Source organism: Mesocricetus auratus, unplaced genomic scaffold, assembly GCF_017639785.1.
Source record: "Mesocricetus auratus isolate SY011 unplaced genomic scaffold, BCM_Maur_2.0 Super-Scaffold_100007, whole genome shotgun sequence".
NCBI lineage: Eukaryota > Metazoa > Chordata > Mammalia > Rodentia > Cricetidae > Mesocricetus > Mesocricetus auratus.
The window spans coordinates 3,338,154-3,355,639 of NW_024429191.1; the positions used below are offsets into that span (position 1 = coordinate 3,338,154).

The following is a 17,486-nucleotide window of genomic DNA, read 5'->3' on the forward strand; positions in this document are numbered from 1 at the left end:
CCGCCAGCCACGAAAGCGCATTCAGCACTCTTAACTGCTGAGCCATCTCTTCCGCACCCACCACAGATTTGGGAGGTGGGCGGGGTTTTGTTTTTACTTTCAGACAACACATTTTGGTCACGTATTCCCTCCGATTCCTCCCAGATCTTCCCCACCTCCCTACCCAGCCAACTTTAAATTCTGGGAAGAAGCCCTGTGTAGTTGGTGCACCCGAGGTCACACTGTGTGTGGTACCAGGAGAGCTGATGTGGAGGAAGTCCAGGTCTTGACGGGAAGAGACTGAATCTTAGCAACAGTGACTATCCAGGAAAGCCTCCTTGTGGGGGTCCCTACAAATACCACTGCTGGTAATCTGCATGAGGCAAGAAGGAAATCCGGTTCAACACAACTCAGTAGCCAGTGTTGGTTCAAACTTCTACAGTCTGACCCCAGGCAGTTTATTTTTGACATATTTATTTAAACACACTACAACTTTGGAAAAAGGTTCCTGGTGGCAATTATGACAATAATGTTTATGGTGTGACTATATCAAAACTCTTTTTAAGGGGCTAGAAAGATGGCTCAGTGGTTTAGAGCACTGGTTGCTCTTCCAGAAGTTATGAGTTCAATTCTCAGCAACCACATGGTAGCTCACAACCATCTGTAGTGGGATCTGATGCCCTCTTTTGACAAAAAGTTGTACATGCAGGTAGGGCACTCAAACATAATACAAATAAATTAATTTTTTAAAGGTGTAAGCCAAATAAATCCTTTAAAAAACAAAGGAAACTCTTTTGCAGAGCACATGTGAACTCTCTAATAGAAATGGATTCTAAGAGCTTGGCATTGGTGGCTCACACTTTTAATCTAGCTCTCGGGAGGCAGAGGCAGGTGGATCTCTGTAAGAGCTCCAGGACAGTCTTCAAAATCTACAGAGAAACCCGTCTCAAAAAACCAAAAAAAAAAAGGGGGGGTTCTAAGTCGGGAAGCAGAGGTTTACATAGTGAGTTCAGGACAGCCAACGCTGCATAGAGAAGAAACTCGGTCTAAAAAAGAAAAAAAGGAGAGGGGTGATGGTATTGACTGAGAAACAAAACTCAGGATGAAGGTCTTGGGAGTAAGAGCATGGGATAAACATCATCACTGGGTTTTTTATTTATTGTGTTATACATCATAGTCTGGGGGATTCGGGTGAACCCTGGAGCTAACGTTAGCCAAGATCCCCAGGTTACTAATGTTCGTTCCCAGATCTCCAGGTGGGAACAGGTATAGGTCCTCTCTGTTGAAGAGACTAGCCTTCGTGTTTAACATTCTTGGTTTTCCTCATGGTATCTGTGAGCACAAGGACCTCATGCCCATTACATCTACCCCCACCCCAACCCTGTGTGCACACAGCAATCTCTGCTCATCATCAGGGACTTTCCCCTAGGCAAGAAGGTATGAAATAAGTCCAACATGCATATCCTAGCTCATAGGGTCCCATGTAGCCCAGGGTTGCTATGTAGCTAAGGATGACTTGGAACTCCTGATCCACCTGCTTCTACTGTCACTGTTTTTTAAATGAGGCATGGTGCTCATCCCTGTAACCCCAACTGCTAGGTAAATTGAGGCAGGAGGATGGCAAATTCAAGGACTGCCTGGACTACAGAGCAAGATCAAGGCCAGCCTAGGCAACTTAGTGAGAGCCTGCTTTTTTGTTTTGTTTTGTTTTACAAAAGAGAGTTTTTCTGTGTAACAGCCCTGGCTGTCCTGGAACTCAGTCTGTAGACCAGGCTGGCCTTGAACTCATAGAGATCCATCTACCTCTGCCTCTCGAGTGCTGGGATTAAAGTCATGAGCCACCACTGCCTGGCTGAGATCCTGCCTTCTTAAAAAAAAAAGTGATGATGTAGCTTTATGGTAAAGCCCTTTCCTAGCAATTGTGAGATGCTGGTTTCAGTCCCCAGCTATACACACACACACACACACACACACACACACACACACACACACACACCTGGATGTGTAGCACACATCTGTAGTTCCAGTAATAACTTAAGTTTGAAGCCAACCTGTGATATATGAGGCCCTAGCTCAACAAGAAGAGGCTGGAGATGTAGCCCAATAGAGTGCTTGCCTAGCATAATATACAAAGCTCTGAGTTCAATACCCAGTGCTGCATGGTGACAGAGAAAGGAAGACCAGAAGCTCAAGGCTATCCTTGGCTACATAGTGAGTTCAAGGCCATCTTGAGCTACATGAGATCCTGTTGAAAAAGAGAGAAAGGTAAAGAAAAGAAACCAAGTATGGTGGCATACACCTTTAGTCCCAGCACTTGAGAGGCAGAGGCAGGAGGATCTCTGTGTATTCAACACCATCCTGGTATATATAGCAAGTTACAGGACAGCCAAGGCTATATAGAAAAAAATTGTTTTGGCCAGGCGTTGGTAGTGCACGCCTTTAGTCCCAGCTCTCGGGAGGCAGAGGCAGGCAGATCTCTGTGAGTTCGAGGCCAGCCTGGTCTACAGGGCAAGTTCCAGAAAAGTCTCCAAAATAATACAGAGAAACCCTGTCTCAAACCCAAAGACAACCAAAAAACAAAAAAAATGTATAAATAAATAAAGCAATAGAAGAGCAGAGAAAGATTGAATTCATGCTTGCTAGTGCTCTACTAGCTTTCTCCTTTTCTCCCAGGCCCAAGGGAATGGTGCCACCCACAGTGGCTCATCCTATCCCAACTGAAATGAAACAGTTCACAGACCACCTGATGTAGACAGCTCTCACTGTGACCCTCTTCCCAGGTGACTCTAGATTGCTCAGGTTAACAATGAAAAGTAACCACGAGTTGATGAGATGGGTCAAAAGATAAAGATGCTTGCTGCCAAACTGAGCACCCCAGGACCCACGTGATGGAGAATGAATTAGAACCTATGCCTAGGGCTTGTCCTCTAACATCCACATGTCTCACTGTCACTCTCTCACAAAAAAATAGTTTTTAAAAACTCATTTTATGCCTTAAAGAAATAATCAAAGCCGGGCATTGGTGGCGCACGCCTTTAATCCCAGCACTCGGGAGGCAGAGGCAGGCGGATCTCTGTGAGTTCGAGGCCAGCCTGGTCTACAGAGTGAGTTCCAGGACAGCCTCCAAAGCTACAGAGAAACCCTGTCTCGAAAAACCAAAAAAAGAAAAAAGAAAAAAAAGAAAAGAAAAAGAAATAATCAAAACAGCCCTATCATGTTGGGCATTGGTAATGCACACCTTCTGTTCCAGCACTCAGGAGGCAGAGGCAATCAGATCTCTGAGTTTGAGGCCAGCATGGTCTATAGGGCAAGTTCCAGGACAGCCAGGGCTACATAGAGAAACCCTTGTCTCAAAAAAACAAAACCAAGCGAGTTCCAGGACAGCTTCCAAAACAATACAGAGAAACCCTGTCTCGAAAAACAAAAACAAAAACAAAAAACACCAAAAACAAACTAATAAAAACTCTATCAGTCCTGCCAGAGCTGTTAGGCCATCCCTAGGATGTTTTGCAACATCACCTCACTACCCCTTGCTGAACAGCTCCTTGCAGATGCTGAGGAAACGGGGAGTGTCTAAGAATCCTAGAGAACCAACTGGCTGTGGTGGCACAGGCTGCAACTCCAGCATTCAGAAGATTGAGGCAGATGAGTAGCAGGTTCTAGGCCAGCCTGGTCTATATGGCCAAACCTGGAGTCTTGGTCTGGATGTAAAGTATCTCCCATAGGTCTACATGTTTGAACACTTGGTCCTTGGCTGGTGGAGTTTTCAGGGTGGCATGGAACCTTTAAGAGGCCAGCTTGACTGGAGGAAGTGAGTCAAGCCTGGAGGGTTACCACATGGCCCTGCATCCAGCTCTCCTCTTTGCTTCCTGGCCTACTGAGATATAAACACACAGCTGCCCTGTGCTCTGCCAGGCCTTCCCCCACTGAATTAGACTGTATTTCCTTAGATTGAGCCACATCCTCAATTGATCACTGTACCACTGATAACACTGGCCGAGAAAACGGTCCACGGGGGTAAAAGCACTTGTTATACAAGCCTGGTGACATGGGCTTGATTCTGGAACCCAACGTGAAAGGAGAAAACTGATCCTGAGAGTTGTCCTGTGGGCTCTGCACTGGTGCATGTCCAAAAGCACACTCTAACAATAGTTAATAAACTAAAATATTTACATAAAATGGGGGAAAGAGGCTGAGGAGAAAGATCGTCCAGTCAAGTGTTTCCCTTGCAAGCACAAAGCCACAGGTTCAATCCAGTACTGCATTAAACAGGTACGCTAGCAGATCCCTGTAAGCCCAGCACCCATGAGGTAGATACAGGAACACCAAAAGTTCAAGCTCATCCTCAGCTCCATTGAGAGCTTGAGGCCAACCTGGGGTATACAGTTTGCCACAGTTACCACTACTCCTTGTTAGGCACCAGCAATGTTTAGGCTAAAATTGAAGTACTCTTATCGGAGTATTTTAGGTATTGCCTTCAGCAAAGCGCTATTTCTCAATAAAAAAATCACAGAGAGAGGGAGAGAGGCTTATGGCATTTCAGCAGTAGCTTATGTGCTATATTATGCAAAGAGAGATTATCCAAGCCTCCCTGCCACAACTTAGTTCCTTGAACTTGACTTTATGAACTCTAAATGCACCAAAGAACCTGTCAGAAGCTGACAAGACAAGGAAGGTGAGGGTTGAATTGGGGCATGATAATGGAGAAAGCTAGAGCTTCTAGGATGCAGCTCAAATCGTTGATATAATAGGAACAGAATAGAGTCCTGTGAAGCACTGGGAAGCAGCAGGATGAACAAGCTTGTTCATTATTGAGACAGGAAAAGGAATTTTTCAGCAATGTGTAATAGAATGCAACTACATAATTCCATGCCCCCTCCTCAGCCTCCCCCCTTCTCTCTCAGGAAATAATTGTATGTTTTTACTGGATTCTAACTCAGTAGTGAATGCTTGCCTAGTAGTCAAGAAGCCTTAAGTTTGAATCCAAACACTACCAAAAACTGAAGAAAGAGGAGGACGAGAGGATCAGGGGAAGAAAGTTGGAGGCCAAGTATGGTAGTACACATACTCTCGATTCCAACATTCAGGAAGCAGAAGCAAATAGATCTCCATGAGGTTTAGACTAGCCTGGATCAGAAGCTAGCTACATAGTGTAACCTGTCATGAAAAAGAGAAAGGAAGGGAAGGAAGGAAATTGGGTATGACCACATGTACATGTAATTCTAGTGCGGGCAAGACAGACCCATGGACCCCTGGGGCTTGCCAAGCAGCCAGTCTTGGAGAGTTCCGGTTTTCTTTTTCTTTTTCTTTTTGGTTTTTCGAGACAGGGTTTCTCTGTAGCTTTGGAGGCTGTCCTGGAACTCACTCTGTAGACCAGGCTGGCCTCAAACTCACAGAGATCCGCCTGCCTCTGCCTCCCGAGTGCTGGGATTAAAGGCATGTGCCACCAACACCCAGTTGAACTCTGTTTTTCGTTTTTTGTTTTTTGGTTTTTTTTTTTTTTTTTTTTTTGGCTTTTCGAGACAGGGTTTCTCTGTGGCTTTGGAGGCTGTCCTGGAACTCGCTTGGTAGTCCAGGCTGGTCTCAAACTCACAGAGATCCGCCTGCCTCTGCCTCCCGAGTGCTGGGATTAAAGGCGTGCACCACCAACGCCCGGCTTGAACTCTGTTTTTCAATGAGAGAACTTGTCTCAAAAAACTAAGGTGAAAGCAATTGAGATAAACAATGTCAATTTCTGGCCTCCACATGCATGAACACATATGTGCACACACATGAACATATACCAACACAAAAGGTGCCTTTCTGGTTGTTTGCCTGGATTTGTGTGTGTGTGGTTTCTTTTTCTTTTTTCTTTCTTTTTTTTTTTTTTTGTTTGTTTGTTTTGTTTTTTGGAGCCTGTCCTGGAACTCTCTCTGTAGACCAGACTGGTCCCAAACTCACAGCGATCCATCTGCCTCTGCTTCTGGAGTGCTGGGATTAAAGGCATGATATACTATGGCTGGTTTTCTTTATATTTGTTATTTTTATTATTTTTTTGACAGGGCCTCATTAGGTAGCCCTGGCTGTCCCGAAACTCACTATGTAGACCAGGCTGGCCTAGAACTCACAGAAATGTGCCTGTCTCTGCCTCCTGAGTAGTTTGATTAAAGTTGCCACCATGCCTGGCTCACAAATGGTTATTTGAGACACAGTTTCACTGTCTAACCCTGGCCACTCTTGAACTCAAAAGGTAGCTAAGGACAGTATTTACTCCTGAGCCTCCTTCTCCCCTACCCCCACCCACAACACATTCACATACTAGAATAAATGTATCATTGTGCTAGACTCTTACTTTATCTCAACTTATTGCTATGGACCCTTACCAGCTTGTGTAGTCTTCTCTTGAGTTCTGGGGCTTAAATGGATCTCCTCAGCCTCCTCGGGACGAACCACGGCTGTGACAAAACTGTTCCTAAGGAGACAAAACACGTTTGTCTACTCACCCCAGAGAGGAAGCCCACGGCAGACCAAAGTATGGTACCCCCCGAAGTCCAACTCAGTGAGCCAAGGAGTTTAATTGGAGTTACTTATGGGAGCAGAAAAGACCCCAAGACAGCTGCCTCACCAAGTTCCACCCCAGCATGAGTGACAGCTGATAAAAGTCTGCAGGAAGCTCATCTGGGTGGAGAGTGACCTCTCCATGTGTCTCTGGTCTAAATGAACCTCTTCCAGGCAGCTGGGCTGTGCTTACCCTGGCAGGGAGAGGCCTAGTGAACCGGTCAGTTCCAGGGAGTTCTTGAAACTTTTTTTTAGTTGTTTGCTTCCCTGCTTAAGAAGTTCCACTAAGGAGAAAGCAAGATGGTGGTGGGCGTGCTTCATGAGACTAGGGGAGGAGGTGGGGGTGGGGATTTCACCATGGATGAGGATGGGGACGAGAGCATCCATAAACTAAAAGAAAAAGCGAAGAAACGGAAGAGCTTTGGCTCCAAGGGGTCCCAAGCAAAGATGGGAGAAGGCTTATGACAGTGTGGAGCAGGATGGCAATGAACCTGGACCACAACTCTATGTTGAAGGTTGGATTCTCTTTGTCACGAAAAACGCCACTGAAGAAGATATCCATGACAAGTTCTCTGAATATGGGGGAATAAAAACATGCACTTTGCAGGCCGTTGGTAGCACACACCTTTAATCCCAGCACTTGGGAGGCAGAGGCAGGCGGATCTCTGTGAGTTCGAGGCCAGCCTGGTCTACAGAGCGAGTTCCAGGACAGCCTCCAAAACAGTAGAGAAACCCTGTCTCAAAGCAAAAAACAACCAACCAACCAAACAAATAAATCCACTTTAACCTGGACAGGCCCACAGGATACTTGAAGGGGTACACTCTAGTTGAGTATGAAGCATACAAAGAGACTCAGGCTGCCATAAAGGGACTGAGTGGTCAAGATCAGTGTCAACTGGTGTTTTGTTCGGAGTCCACCATTTGGTTATGCTGCCTTGCATAAATTGTGTTTATATTTATTTATTTTAAAGGTTTATTTATTTAATTATTTATTGTATATGCAGTGTTCTGCCTACATGTATGCCTGCTGGCCAGGAAAGGGCACCAGGTCTCATTACAGATGGTTGTGAGCCACCATGTGGTTGCTGGGATTTGAACTCAGAACCTCTGGAAGAGCAGTCAGTGCTCTTAACCACTGAGCCATCTCTCCAGCCCCTGTATTTATATTTAATTTCTTGCCCTATCTACTTAGTATTGCTTTGAGTTAAAAATTAATAAATGTTTCTTTAAAAAAAAAAAAAGGAAAGAAGTTCCACTAAAGGAGACGATGACACACGCCTTTAATCCCAGCAATCCAGAGACAGAAACAGGTGATTTCTTTGAGTTTGAGTCCAGGCTGGTCTACAAAGTGAGTTCCAGGACAGCCAGAGCATCACAGAGAAACCCTGTCCTGAAAAACAAACAAAACAACCCAAATTCCCTAGCATGATGGAATGTTTGAATCTCGGGAAACTGATACACAATAGCCACTAAGTCTCTGGTCAGGCGTTTGTTTATTTTATTAAAGACAGGGTATTGTTTGATTTTTGTTTTGTTATGTTGACCTCCAACATACCAATAAAACTAAGTTGGGAATCAAATCTTGAACACATAGCTTTTAGGGACACTCAGGATCTAAACTGTAACAGAAGGGGCTGGAGTTGGCTAAACAGTTCACCTTTCGGCCGGGCGTTGGTGGCACACGCCTTTAATCCCAGCACTCGGGAGGCAGAGGCAGGCGGATCTCTGTGAGTTCGAGGCCAGCCTGGTCTACAGAGTGAGTTCCAGGACAGCCTCCAAAGCCACAGAGAAACCCTGTCTCGAAAAACCAAAAAAAAAAAAAAAAAAAAAAAAAAAAAAGAAAAGATTATAAAGGGAGATTAGATGATCAATCCAGGTGCCAAGGCAGCCTGCATTTGACTGTGGTCAGTCGTTCCCAGGTCTGGGATGATGACTTTAATCCCAGCACTTAGGAGGCAGAGGCAGGAGGATCTCTGAGAGTTTGAGGCCAGCCTGGTCTACTCGGCAAGTTCCAGGAAAGCCAGGACTGCATAGAGAGACTTCTGAAAACAATAATGTGCGTGTAGTCTTCCTGCCTTTTCTGTCTCTCCCCAGTTCTTCAACTTGTGATGCTCTCTCTCTCTCTCTCTCTCTTTTTTTTTTGAGACAGAGTTTCTCTGTGCATCACTGGCTGTCCTGGAACTCACTCTGTAGACCAGGCTGGCCTCAAATTCACTGAGGTCTGCCTACCTCTGTCTCCCCAGTGCTGGGATTAGAGGCTGGTGCTGCCACCGCCACCACTGTGCCAATTTTTTTTTTTTTACTGCTATTACTATTACACTGTTACTTGGTCCTTCCAGGGAGTATTTATGCATATCCTAGCAACAAATTCTATATATGCTCCCCCTTCCCACATACACACTTTTAAATGTTTTCTTAAGAAAATTTTCTAACAGAAGCCAAAGTAGAGAGACTGGTGGAAAGAACAGATCTAATGACCCACCCCCGGTGTTATCATCAGGCCTCAACCACTGTCAACTCCTTAGGTTGGCCTCTCTGCCCTGCTTCCTGCTGACAGTAAAAACATAGCACCCACCTCAAGGGATATAAAAGATAGTTTACTCTGGAACTGAATGGGAATGGTCAGGAACACTGGTTTAGAGTCCCCAACTCCTGTGTTCTAACGTGGTAAGAATTCTGTGAAGTTTTATAGTGTCGGAACAAAAAAAATTCATAACTCAAAAGACTCTTTCAAGCCGGGCGTTGGTGGCGCACGCCTTTAATCCCAGCACTTGGGAGGCAGAGGCAGGTGGATCTCTGTGAGTTCGAGGCCAGCCTGGTCTACAAAGTGAGTTCCAGGACAGCCTCCAAAGCCACAGAGAAACCCTGTCTCGAAAAAACAAAACAAGCAAACAAACAAAAAGACTCCTTCAAATATGTTGGTGGGTACATCAGGAAGGCAGGTTACAGCTGATTGTAGAAACTTTTGCTACAAGCGTTAGATTCCACCTCATGACATTCTCAGCTTTAGGACTGGCAGAAGCTAGGGTCAGCTAAATCGGCACATTCCAGAGATTTCAGCTTAGCATCACAAGACGGGAGGTCAAACACAGAGGTGACCTAGACCACTGGGGAGGAGAAGGCTAAAGATAGTCTAAGACAGTGGTTCTCAACCCCTTTGGGGTTGGAATGATCCTTTCACAGGGGTCACATATCAGATAGCCTGCATAGCAGATACAACATTATGATTCATAGCAGTAGCAAAATGACAGTTACAAAGTAGCAACAAAACAATTTTATGGTTGGGGTCATCATAACATGAGGAACTGTGTTAAAGGGTCACAGCATTAGGAAGGCTGAGAACCACTGGCCTAAGATCAACTCTAAGTAGGCTGCAGAGCTGCAACATTCCCACCTCCCCACAATCGATGGTTTGAATTTGTCAACCAGCCTGAGAGAACACTCAGTGAAAGGTTCGGCTTCTTTCTGGGAATTTTTGTTACTCTGCCCTTACTGGGCTTGCTGAAACCTCAGACAACTTTCTCATTACAACAAAATATCTCTGGCTGGACTTAGAACACATAAGATTAGAAAGCATAATAATTACAGGCTGAGGAGATGGTTCAGATACTAAGGTGCTTGTCGTTCAACATGAGCTCCTGAGTTCGGACTCCCTAGCATCACACAACAGCTAGGTATGATGCCAAGCCAGGGCTGCCGAAGAGAGGAGACACAGAGACAGGCAGGTCCCCAGATTTCAATGCCTAACCAATCTAGCCAGTCAGGGAGCTCCAGTCTCAGAAAACAAGGAGCACATGACTCTGTGGTATTTGCTGCCAAGCTTGTTGACCTGAGGTAAGTCTCCAGGACTCACAAGGCAGAAGCAGATAACCAACTCAGGAAGTTGTCCTGACCTCCACATCCTTCACATGCAAGCTGTGGCAATAAGGAAATGTAACAAAAACAAGACAGAGAGCCACGGAATAAGGAGCCTGATGACAACCCCTACCCCCACAGCGGGTTACTTGTGATGATAGTATTGTTGCTATGATTTCTATTGTTAGTGGGCTCGCTCAATCTGTCTGTCTGTCTGTCTGTCTGTCTGTCTATCTGTCTCTCTCTCTCTCTCTCTCTGTGTGTGTGTGTGTGTGAGAGAGAGAGAGAGAGAGAGAGAGAGAGAGAGAGAGAGAGAGAGAGAGAGAGAGAGAGAAGAGAGAGACAAGGTCTTGACTGGCCTGGAACTTACTGTATAGAACAGGCTGACCTCAAACTCATAGAGATCTTTCTGCTCCTGTCTCTGAGGGTGCCTGGATTAGGGTGGGACGTAAAGATGGCAGAACAGAGCAGCGTGCATAGGAGAGAAGCAGAATTAGAGACACGGAGGAGGACAGCTTTGGGAGTGTGGCCCCTGTGGACAAAGGCGCCCAGTAGACCCAGTCCTTGAGCTGCCTAGAGGCTCAGGCCACCACCAGTTCCGCCTTGTCCCTTCAGCATCGGCTGGGCCACTGCTAGGCTCGACCCCCCATCAGTCTCTGTCATCCGGCAAGCTGTTGTGCTGTGGTGCTGTGATGTCACCAAGGACCTCAAGCACACTAAGCAAGTACTTCATCACAGAGCCAGCCCATAGCTGGCTGGTGTTGCTAAACCCTGTTTATATTCTCTTCTTCCATGTGTCCTTTTCCCTTGTAAGAGTTTGTTGGCGAAGTTCTCACTTGTGTCATTTCATATGCTCTTCAGTCTCCTGTCTTTCTTATATATATTTTATTTAACTTTATTTTGTGTGCATCTGTATGAAGGTGTCAGTTCTCCTGGAACTGGAGTTACAGACAGTGGTTGTGAGCTGCCATGTGGGGGCTGGGAATTGAACCTGGGTTCTCTGGAAGAGCAGCCAGTGCTCTAACTGCTGAGCCATCTCTCTAGCCCCGTGTTGCCTGCCTTTGTGTGGCATTGGTTCTCAAGGTCTAATTTATGCTGGTCTGGAACACCTCTGTAATCCCAGCACTCGGGGAGCACGAACAGGAAGATCCCCACAGGGTTCATACCTGTAATCTTAGCGCTTGGGAGTCTGAGGCAGATAAATGGCTGCAAATTCAAAGCTACCAAGGTCTAGGTCAGCCAGGACTGCATAACCAAGACCCTATCTCAAAAAACTAACCCACTCCTCCCATGAAAAGCAGCAGCAAAATCAAAACCAACTGAAAGCAACAAAAAGAAACAAAGGCCTGAACAGATGACTCATTGGTTAGAGCACGCTCTTCTGGCTTCTGTGGACATCAGGAACACATGTGATAAATTAATGGCATTTTTTTTTAGAATAAGAAAACAGAACCAACTTGAGTGAGAAGGTTCCTATAATCCACTCTGAGCATCGACTTGTCCCAGATCATCCAGACTCAGATACCAAAGTGCTGTCTTGGAATTCACTCTATAGACCAGAGGTCTGCCTTCTGAATGCTGGGATTCAAGCTGTGCATCACCACCATCCCAGCTTATCTTTGCTCTTTGAGACAAAGTCTTGCTATGTAGCCGCACTGACTTCAGAGGCCAAATTTTGCCTCTACCTCTTGAGTTCAGAGAGTATAGGTATTATGCTACACACCTGGAAGTCTGGATATGTTGAGTATATTCCTTTTTCTTTTTCCATTAGTTAACTTGTATGTGTGCTTGCCATGACGACCAGGTGTAGGTCAGAGGACAGTTTTAAGAGTCAGTTCTGCCTTATCATTGTGGGTTCTAGGGTCTGTTATGGGAAACCTTTTCCTTGAGAGGAGCTTTCCCGCCCACCTGGTTCCAGATCCACATCAGTCCCAAATAAACACACAGGAGGCTATATTAATTATGAAGCTGTTGGCCTTGCTTGTCTCTTACTGGCTAGCTCTGACTTAAGTAATTACCCCATAATTGTTAATCTAAGTATGTTTCTTACCAGAGAATATTCCAGACTTCCTACCCCCATGGCGTTACATGTTGACTCTCTGTGTTTCTCCTTCCCAGAGTTCTCCTGGACTCCTAGCCCCACCTATCTAGATTCCTATAGGTTCAACAGTACTTTATTGACAAATAACAGGCAAATAACAGGACTTCCCCAACAAGGGTCAAATTCAGGTCATCAGACAATGAGCCAACTTTACAGCCAGAGAGACAAGAGTTTATTACAGGCCTCCATTTAACTCGGTATCTTCTTGCATCAGCCTTTGGGTACTGGGATCATGGGTATGCCCTGCTACGCCTGGGCAATCAGAGTCTTTGACAGATATTTCAATAGTTTCTTGTGTTTTAGGTTTCTTTGTTGTTTTTTTAAATTATTTTTTGTGTATGAATATTTTGTCTTCGTATTTGTATGTACACCACATGTGTGCCTAGTGACTGTGGATGTCAGAAGAGGACATTGGATTCCCCTGGAACTGTAGTTACAGACAATTGTGAGTTTCCAAGTGGATGCTGGGGAAACCAATCCTGTCCTCTGTAAGAGCAAGGCCAGCTCTTTTTTTTTTTTTTTTTTTTTTTTTTTTTTTTGGCTTTTCGAGACAGGGTTTCTCTGTGGCTTTGGAGGCTGTCCTGGAACTCGCTTGGTAGTCCAGGCTGGTCTCGAACTCACAGAGATCCGCCTGCCTCTGCCTCCTGAGTGCTGGGATTAAAGGCGTGCGCCACCACCACCAGGCCTCAAAAGATATTTTTAAGTGTTTAGGTGTTTTGCCTGCACTGTGTGCAAGTGTGTGCCTTTTGCCAGCAGAGGCCAAAGAAGACTGATCCCACTGAACTGGAGTTAAGGACCTTTGTTGAGCCATCACGTGGGTGCTAGGAATGGAATCCCAGAACTCTGGAAGATGAGCCATCTCTCCAGGGCCTTTTTCTGTCTAAAAAAAATTGTATTTATTATTAGTGTGGAGGAGAGTCCATATGCTCTGTTGTGAGTGTGAAAGTCAGTGAATAACTTTGTAGACTCTATCAATTCTCTCCGTCCACCTTGAGTGGGTGCCGAGGGTCAAACTCAGGCCCTCAGGCTCAAACAGAAAGCCTGTTTACCTGCTGAACCAGCTTAGCATCCCCCCCTGCCCTCCTTTTAAATGGTTTGAAGTGATCTTTTTTTCCTTATGTTTTTGGTATGCTTTGAGTCATCATATTTCAGAAAGGAACCTCTGTGAATTCCTCTGTGGATGAGAAATTACTGAAATTTACATTGAATTATATGTAATTGAGTGGAAAAACAGCTGTATATTGGTGATTCCATATGCCACAGCCTAGCATTGATGACACCTGGACAAGGCCCAGCAGGGGCGAGACTTCTTCTGCACAGGAGAGTCCTTAGGTTGGAAATGGTGCTTGGGTAGGGTAGCAAATGCCAGAGCTGGAAATGTAGCTCAGTGGTACAGTGCTGTCATGTGTGAGGTCTGTGGTTCAATCCCCAATACCAGAGGCCAGGCTGCCTTCAGACTCAGAGATCCACCTGCCTTTGCCTCCTGAGTGCTAGAATCAAAGGCATGTTGCACCACTGCCCAGCTGAGACCACACTATTTTAAAGAGGTTTATTAACCTATAATCCTAGCACTGAGGAAGTGTAGGAAGAAGGATCTGACATTCAAAGTTATCTTTGGTTACACAACAAGTTCAAAGCCAGCCTGGGCTACAAGAGACTCTGTCTCTCAATACATACATACATAATCCTCACTGCCTTCCTTCCTGAAAGGGCCTGATGAATGTTAAGACTTTGTGATGGGGCAGAGGAAGTAGCTCCATGGTGAAGTACAACTTGCCTTGGATGCTCTAGGCCCAGGGACTAAAACTCAGCAGTGGAGCACAGTTATAGCACCACACAGCCACAGTAACAGAAGCTTCATGGTGGGTTTGATGTATCCCATCCTGAACAAATGATCCACTTTTACCCTTGGTACAGGATCCCGAGACCCCTCCCTGATCAGTAGTTATCACTCACACGGCATCTCCAAAGAGTTTGTTTAGAATGTAGGCACCTAAACGGGGCCTGGTGGTACAGGTCTATAGTTCCAGCCACTTTCAGGGATGAGACATGAAGACTGGGAGTCCCCAGCCTGCCTCAGCTACAGAACAAGTTTAAGATCAGCCTGGACAATTTAGGGAGGGACCTTTTCTCAAAATAAATGGTGAAAAAGAGGAGTAGAGCCGTGGCTTAGGGGCAGATTGCTAGTCTAGCATGTGTGAGGCTCTAGGCTCCACCACCAGTTCAATAATACACACATTAATTAGCTAAAAGAATCCTAGCACAGGCCGGGCGGTGGTGGCGCACGCCTTTAATCCCAGCACTCAGGAGGCAGAGGCAGGTGGATCTCTGTGAGTTCGAGGCCAGCCTGGTCTACAGAGTGAGTTCCAGGACAGCCTCCAAAGCTACAGAGAAACCCTGTCTCGAAAACAAAACAAAACAAAAAGAATCCTAGCACCCACTGGGCAGAATCCCCCTTGGACAGAGAGGTATGCAATGGAATTGGGTCTCTGTCCCTTAGAGACAGGCAGGAGTGGTCCATCCAAAAGGACAGTCCCATCTGCCCTTGGTGGCCGCATTTTGGACCCCAGAGAGGCCTGAAGGAGGTTATTTGGAACACAATAAGCAAGTAGCTCTCTGTGAGCCGGAAAAGATCCCAGCTTTGGGCTGTGCTGCACCTCACAGGAGCCATCTCTGCTGGATTGTCAGCCACAGCTGAGACCCAAAGATGCTAACAAGAGACGTGACTGAAGTCTTCATGCCTGGGCAAAGGCATCCCATCTTCAAGCAGGGGCAGCATTCCCCTGGTGGACACAGTCTGCCCGCCCGAGAGGATTCCTGTAGCACTAACATGGAGAGGGCTCGCTTGTTTGAAAAGGTCAGGCACTTGTTTTCTTTCTTTCTCCTTATGGTTGAGTTATTTGAGGCCGGAGAGATGATTTAGTGATTAAGCACACGTGCTGGTTTATTTTTTTTTAACCTGGGTTTCATTCCCAGCACCCACATCAGGTGGCTCACATCTCCAGTTCCAAAGAATCAGAAGCCTTCTGGCTTTCTCTGGGACCTGCATGGATGTGCTGGATATAAATTCATGCAGACACATACATAAATAAAAAGTGAACAAATGAATCTCTAAGAAAGACTGGTCTGTTTTATTTTGATGTGCATGGGTGTTTGACTACAGTAAGCATGTGCACCATGTTCACACACGAAGATACCAAAGACGAGAATTGGATTCCCAGGAAATGGAGTTGCAGAGGGTTTTGAGTGATGTGAGGGCTGGAACTGAACCAGGGTCCTCTGCCAGTGCTCTCTCCCTCTTTTCCTCCCTTCTTCTCTTCCTCCCTCCCCCCCCCCTCCTTTCTTTTCAAGACAGGGTTTCTCTGTGTAGCCCTGGCTATCCTGGAACTTGCTCTAGAGACCAGGCTGTGCTGGAACTCACAGAGATCCACCTGCCTCTACCTCCTGAGCACCATCACTGCCCGGCTGGCAAATGCTTTTAAACCACTGAGCCATCACTACAAAAAAAAAACTTTTCTTTTTTCTTTTCTTCCCTCTTCTCTTGTCTCCTTTCCTTTCTTTTCCTTTTTTCTTGTTTGTTTGTTTAGAGGCAGGGTCCTGCAATGTAGCTCTGGACTGTCCTGGAACTTACTATATAAGCCACAGACCCTCATGCTTCTACTTCGGAGTGCTAGGATTAAAGGCATACGCCATTACACCGGGCTCCCCTGCCCCTCCCCTTTTAAAAATTGTGTGTGTTGCCAGGCGTGGTGGCCTACACCTTTAATCGCAGCACTCGGGAGGCAGACGCAGATGGATCTCTATGAGTTTGAGACCAGCCTGGTTTACAAGAGCTAGTTCCAGGACAGCCTCCAAAGCCACAGAGAAACCCTGTCTCAAAAAACCAAATAATAATAATATTAATAATAGTGTGTGGTGGGAGCGTGTCTGAGTCAGGGTGCTATATTGTTTAAGTGGGCTTGCTTCATGTAGCTGAGACTAAATGCACACCACCGCTCCTGGCAAACACCAGTGTTTTATTCAGAGCATCGTTCTTTGGAATGAGGTGCCTGATCGGAGCACTCTGCTCTCTGTTTTCACCCGGTTATGTCCAAGTAAGAGACCTGATTACCCCATGTCCCCTGAGCTACTGCTTTCTCCAATGACCACGAGAGGGCGCACGGAACGTGAGCTGAGGCTGAGTTCTGGCCTAGCCCCGGGAGTTGGTGCCACAACTTTTGGAAATAGCAGTGAAGGCCCTTTCAAGCCTTGGGAAGCCTAGGTCTTCAGGTAACTGTCCCACATCCCAGCGCCTCATAACTTCTAAGCCAGTCAGTTGTTTTGGTGCATACACGGTTACAAGTTCCGGGGGGACCATAAGAGCACCCTGGGTTCTGCATTCTCTAGCCCTGACTCCAAAATACAGATAGAGACCCTCAGGGTTCTTCTCCAGATATCCTGACTATATCTGAAAGCCCGAAGGAAGGTACATTCAGGCTAGAATAACAATGTAATACATCAGGCTGCGCTTCCTGAACAAGGTTGGTTTCCTTTTACTGTAAACAATCCTGCTTCTCCAATGAGCCACAAGAATGAAAGGAGGAAGAGGGAAAGGAGAGCTGGAGTTTCCTTAAAGCAGCAGCACTAGTGGTGGTGGTGGTGCAAGCCTTTAATCCCAGCATTGCAGAGGCAAAGGCAGGCAGAATTTAGAGTTCAAGGCCGGTCTGGTCTACGGAGCGAGTTGTAGGACAGTAAGGGCTACATAGAGAAGCCCTGTCTCAAAACAAGCAAACAAGCAAAAACAAACAACTAGATTAGGTTCAATGGTAGCCAGGCATGGGCTGTCACAGACAGGGCCCCCAGAGAAAGAAGCAGTGAGCCTGGTCAGGTAATAACCCTGTAAATGGCCGGGCGTTGGTGGCGCACGCCTTTAATCCCAGCACTTGGGAGGCAGAGGCAGGCGGATCTTTGTGAGTTCGAGGCCAGCCTGGTCTACAAGAGCTAGTTCCAGGACAGCCTCCAAAGCCACAGAGAA

General features: G+C 46.2%; 1 pseudogene; it reads left to right on the forward strand.

Annotated features, from left to right (window-relative positions):
- Positions 1 to 6,816: 6,816 nt before the first annotated feature.
- On the forward strand, positions 6,817 to 11,122 carry LOC121141079 (annotated as a pseudogene).
- The last annotated feature ends 6,364 nt before the right edge of the window (positions 11,123 to 17,486 follow it).